This window comes from Poecilia formosa, unplaced genomic scaffold (assembly GCF_000485575.1).
Source record: "Poecilia formosa unplaced genomic scaffold, Poecilia_formosa-5.1.2 Scaffold685, whole genome shotgun sequence".
Taxonomy (NCBI): domain Eukaryota; kingdom Metazoa; phylum Chordata; class Actinopteri; order Cyprinodontiformes; family Poeciliidae; genus Poecilia; species Poecilia formosa.
In genome coordinates this window covers 72,710-78,250 of record NW_006800624.1, presented here as the reverse complement: position 1 = coordinate 78,250, position 5,541 = coordinate 72,710, and the positions used below count along the sequence as shown (strand labels likewise).

General features: G+C 38.8%; 1 protein-coding gene across 1 annotated transcript in view; it reads left to right on the top strand.

Moving 5' to 3' along the window:
* The window catches only part of LOC103130858 (uncharacterized), a 25,356-nt gene that overhangs the window by 15,070 nt on the left and 4,745 nt on the right, over positions 1-5,541 (top strand). The window lies entirely within an intron of this gene.

Sequence of the window (5,541 nt, the reverse complement as noted above, 5' to 3'; positions counted from 1 at the left end):
GAGTGCAATCTTTCTAGGAACAATTACTGTGCTGTAAAGTCCTTTTTTGTTGGAAAACACTGACTACAACATGCATTTTTCTTTTAGGAAATAATGTTTAACAAGATTAGAATGATTCAAAGTATGTTACCAAGGTAAAACTTGCACTGTTGTTGTTCATTTAGTTATACAAGTTGTCCTGTCTCTTAAAAACTCGTAAAATCATTGAAATGTTGCAAACATTTCATTTTGCTTCAGGGCTAAAACAAAGTGCATCCAAGGTTTGTCATGAAGTTGATTCTTCTGAAAGTTGGTACAGTTTGCGCTTAATTCCAGTGTCTGAAAATAATCGTCTTTCTGTGCCAGATAATTTTGTCTCTTCGTTTTAGACGGGGAACGGAGAAAGGAAGGACAGAAGAAAAGGTATGAACTTCATCAGAGTTCTCAAAGACCCACTATGAGTCAGGTTCTATTCTTTCTCAGGGAAAGTACACAGAAAACAAGAGTCAGGTTTCTAAATTTGTTCTAATTCCTTTTTCTGGATAGGTATAAGTTTGAGTTGCTGGATTTTAAGTTTGTTCTAATCCTTGTTCTGCGTTGATAGATAATTATACGTAGATATTCTCTGGACTTCCTAAGTATGTTCTAAATTTGTACGAGTAATGAGTACACCAGTTTCTGACAAGTAATGAATACAATGAAAAGGGAGAATGACCAGCTGGGGGCTGCACAGTGGCACAGATGGTAGAGCTGTTGCCTTGCAGGAAGAAGGTCCTGGGTTCAATTCCTGGCCTGGGCTCTTTCTGCAATTAGTTTGCATGTTCTCATGTTCTCCCTGTGCATGCTTGGGTTCTCTCCGGGTACTCTGGCTTCCTCCCTCCAAAAACATGACTGTCAATTGGCTTCTCTAAATTGTCCCTAGGTGTGAGTGTGTGTGTGTATGGTTGTGTGTCCCGTCAGTCTCTGTGTTGCCCTGCAACAGACTGGCAACCTGTCCAGGGTGACCCCGCCTCTCACCTGGAATGTTAGCTGGAGATAGGCACCAGCACCCCTCCTGACCCCACTAAGGGACAAGAGTGTACAGAAAATGGATGGATGGGAAAATGACATGACAAGAAGAATGGACACATTAGGGCACATTGCAACATTCAGACAAAACAAAGACATGAGTGAAAGGAGGTGACAGGAGTGCTTCATGGAGAATCTGGAGAATCATGGAATCATGGAGATCTGAAATATTCAGCCCTTCCAAGCCAACTCAGATACAGAGTGTCTTAGATCGGGTAGATTTTCAATCTTCCCATAAAGTCTCTCCGATACATCTCAGTTCCCAATTATCCAAATTAGTTTGGTCGTTCCACTGAACCGAAACTAGCAACTTCTTCAAGATTGATTCCATCCAGCTAGTGAGTATTGGAGTCCTCAGCTGGTCTGCGAGTCTCAGCAAGACTCACATCCAACTTGCATCTCTATTCACACCAAAAACGAGTGTTCACTAGTTCGGCCAAGTCCGTCACAAATTTGTTGATATGCCAAGAATCCACAAGCTCCAAACAGCAGAAATCCTGTTATCATGAATAAATCCAGGGTGTATCCCATCGGGTGCGTCCCCACAGGACAAGAGGGCTCTCCTGTGCCCAGTATTCTTGTTCATCAATCGCATTGAGAGATCAGTTGACCAGATACATAATTTGTAGATTTGGAATATGTGCAAAAAGATTCCAAAAAATGGAGATAGACAGCAGAAAAACAGGACAGGAAGGGAGGAAACGGAGGGAAAAAAAATGTCCGCCTTCACCAAGAGCTAAACAGAGAGAGAAAAAACGGTGTGAATTTCATCAGTTATCAAAAATCCACTATGAGTCAAGTTCTATTCTTTGTCAGGGAAAGTACACAGAAAACAATAAGAGACACTTTTATTAGAAGCAGGTTGGAATGTTGCCACAAACTATTAAAGCTAATTTAAATAACCACAGTAAAGCTTCATTCCTCACGTAAGACCGTTTTTCAAATTATGTTTTTCTTATGACATGTAATATATATTTTTTTTATACAAAATCTCACCAGCTCAAGTTTTAGTACCACTTTTAATGACATGTGGTGTGTGAACAGAATGCTAAATAAGTAGCTTGTGTTTGTGGTGGCAAATAAAGGAAATTATCAGTCAAAACAGGAACTGTAGGTTGGAGACATTAATAGTTTCCTCAAAAGAAGGAACCACAAGGGCGGATGTTCTATGAAGACGACCCTCGACTATTTTTCACGTCTTACTCATTCTGCTAGTTTCAGCCTTTCTCTTGTGACAAACATCTGAATTTCTGGAACACACAGAGGAGAAGAAACATTTTATTTCTGGATTTAAACATGGACCACACATTGCTCTGTGTGCTGGGAGTATTGTGTAAGTACATTACATTTTCTGTTTGAATCGTGTCGGTAAAATCATCTTTAAATGTTTGGACGTTAATCACCATGGTCAACAGAGAAGAGAAACGCTGAATGTTGGTTGGTTGTTTAGTTTGCTGCAGATTGTTTCAACAGATACAATTTGTATTTAATACCTTCACACTATGGGCCTAGTCAAAAACTCCTTTGAGTGTCTGTATAGAATTTTAGATGTTCAGCATTTGACATGTATAGAAAGTCATTACTCTATAATAATCACTGTTTTTGAGGACTAAGAAGGATTTTTGTAGGTTTTGCATAACTTGGTTTTGCAAAAGAAAGAAAAACAATAAACCATGTAAAATCACCTAATAGCATTGTTCAGTCTTCACTCAGATGTAAAATGTTTAATTTTTTCACTGAGTCTGATTCCACTGCCAACTTGGCTGCAAGTTTATGTGAGGAAATGAGAACAAACTGATGATATTTTTGACATCTTCATCAGAGGAGCTGTAATCTGAATGTTCATCTAGAACTTGTAGCTCTGATAGTTTGTCTCCTAAATTAGTTTTTGTATCCTCACCTCTTGCACAATAAACCTTGTCAGAATCTTTGTCACTGAAACATGGCAGCTTAGATTACTTTANTTCTTGTTCATCAATCGCATTGAGAGATCAGTTGACCAGATACATAATTTGTAGATTTGGAATATGTGCAAAAAGATTCCAAAAAATGGAGATAGACAGCAGAAAAACAGGACAGGAAGGGAGGAAACGGAGGGAAAAAAAATGTCCGCCTTCACCAAGAGCTAAACAGAAAGAGGGAAAAAAAGGTGTGAATTTCATCAGTTATCAAAAATCCACTATGAGTCAAGTTCTATTCTTTGTCAGGGAAAGTACACAGAAAACAATAAGAGACACTTTTATTAGAAGCAGGTTAGAATGTTGCCACAAATTATTAAAGCTAATTTAAATAACCACAGTAAAGCTTCATTCCTCACGTAAGACCGTTTTTCAAATTATGTTTTTCTTACGGCATGTAATATATATTTTTTTTTTACAAAATCTCACCAGCTCTAGTTTTAGTACCACTTTTAATGACGTGGTGTGTGCAAAGAATGCTAAATAAGTAGCTTGTGTTTGTGGTGGCAAATAAAGGAAATTATCAGTCAAAACAGGAACTGTAGGTTGGAGACATTAATAGTTTCCTCAAAAGAAGGAACCACAAGGGCGGATGTTCTATGAAGACGACCCTCGACTATTTTTCACGTCTTACTCATTCTGCTAGTTTCAGCCTTTCTCTTGTGACAAACATCAGAATTTCTGGAGCTCACAGAGGAGCAGAAACATTTTATTTCTGGATTTAAACATGGACCACACATTGCTCTGTGTGCTGTGCCTACTGTGTAAGTACATTACATTTTCTGTTTCAATCATGTCGGTAAAATCATCTTTAAATGTTTGGACGTTAATCGCCGTGGTCAACAGAGAAGAGAAATGTTGAAAGGATTTTTGTAGGTTTTACATAACTTGCTTTTGTAAAAAGAGAAAAACAACAATAAACCATCTAAAATCACCTAATATCATTGCTCAGTCTTCACTCAGATGTAAAATGTTAATTTTTTTAATGAGTCTGATTCCACTGCCATCTTGGCTGCAAGTTTACATGAGGAAATGAGAACAAATTGATGATGATGTGGCAACCTGGGGGGGGGATTTTCTTTTTATTATGAACCCAAATATAGAACATAAAATGTTACAATGACCAACAACGCCACCTGGAATACCTCCAGGAAAATGTAATGTAGTAAGGACACAGGTAAGTTCTGCTGGAAATGAGGAGACAAGATTCAGAAGGTTCTACAAAAATGTATTAAACTTCAATATATTTTAAATTTCCAATAATCTGAAATTGAATGGTTAAAACAGTGAATGCATTTGACAAGATTTATGATAAAATGTTTAAATTTCAAAGGAAACTGAGGCTTACCGATGGGGGAAGTAGTGAGGGAAGGGGCAACATCCAGTGCAGAAAAAGGGGACCACCCTGGACACTACAAAAACACGGCAAACAAAGAAAGAAAAAGGTGCTCCAACAAAACGCACAAGACAAGACACCGCCACCAGGGGTCACCACCGCCACCACAGAAGCCTCAGTCCCTAAAAGAAAGCCAAAAAAATGAAATACAAGTAAAATAGTGATACAATAGCTCTACAATGTTGCACTTTATCCCCTTAGTATTGCCATCAATGCTCCCGGCAGCAGGGAAAGTGCAGATTAGTCTTTTAAAACAATTTATAAGTAGGCAAAACAGCAGCAAGTGTCACTCCAGGTGCAATGCTGATGAGTCAGAAGGCTAAAAAGAATAGAGCAAATTATTAATACAACTGCTAACAAAAACATAACTTGCAGCAGCTGCTTACCTGTGACCTGATAAATGACTGCACTGCCAAATAACCAGATCCTCAATTCCACCTAGATGTAAACTGTAAAAAACGCTATGTGAAGGTTTTGTTTACATGGGGTAAATGTTGCCTAGCCACGATGGCCCTTACCTTCCTGTCAGCAAACAAATGAACAGACAGATCGGTCCAGATATTGGAGGTGCAGCAAAGGAGACTAAGCAGATAGACCAGTTAGCATTAACTACTATTAAAGCTGACAAAGAAAGATAAAACAGCCACGCTTAGCCAGCACGGTGCAGACAAAGGAAGCAGATTGAGTTGACGTTATGACGCAAGCAGCCTCATGACAGGTGAAGGCTTGCTTATATGCAGCAGCCAAAATTGACCTGAAAGTGGCAGCGTACCATTTATGCTGCTACAATGATATTTTTGACATCATCAGAGTCTAGAACTTGTAGCTCTGAGACTTTGTCTCCTAAATTAGTTTTTGTATCCTCACCTCTTGCACAATAAACCTTGTCAGAATCTTTGTCACTGAAACATGGCAGCTTAGATTACTTTATAATTTCATAAGGACATGGAGGAGACTGAGTATTACAGATCTTGATGCTGTGAAGGTCCTCATTATTAATAAACATTATGAATCCCTTAAGACACAAAGATCATATAAAGCTCAACCAGAGTCTTAACAGAGCGGAAAGCCAGCCCTGTAATGTAGTAAACTAACTTGGTTGGTGTGTGTGTGCGCGCGTGCGTGCGTGCGTGCGTGCGT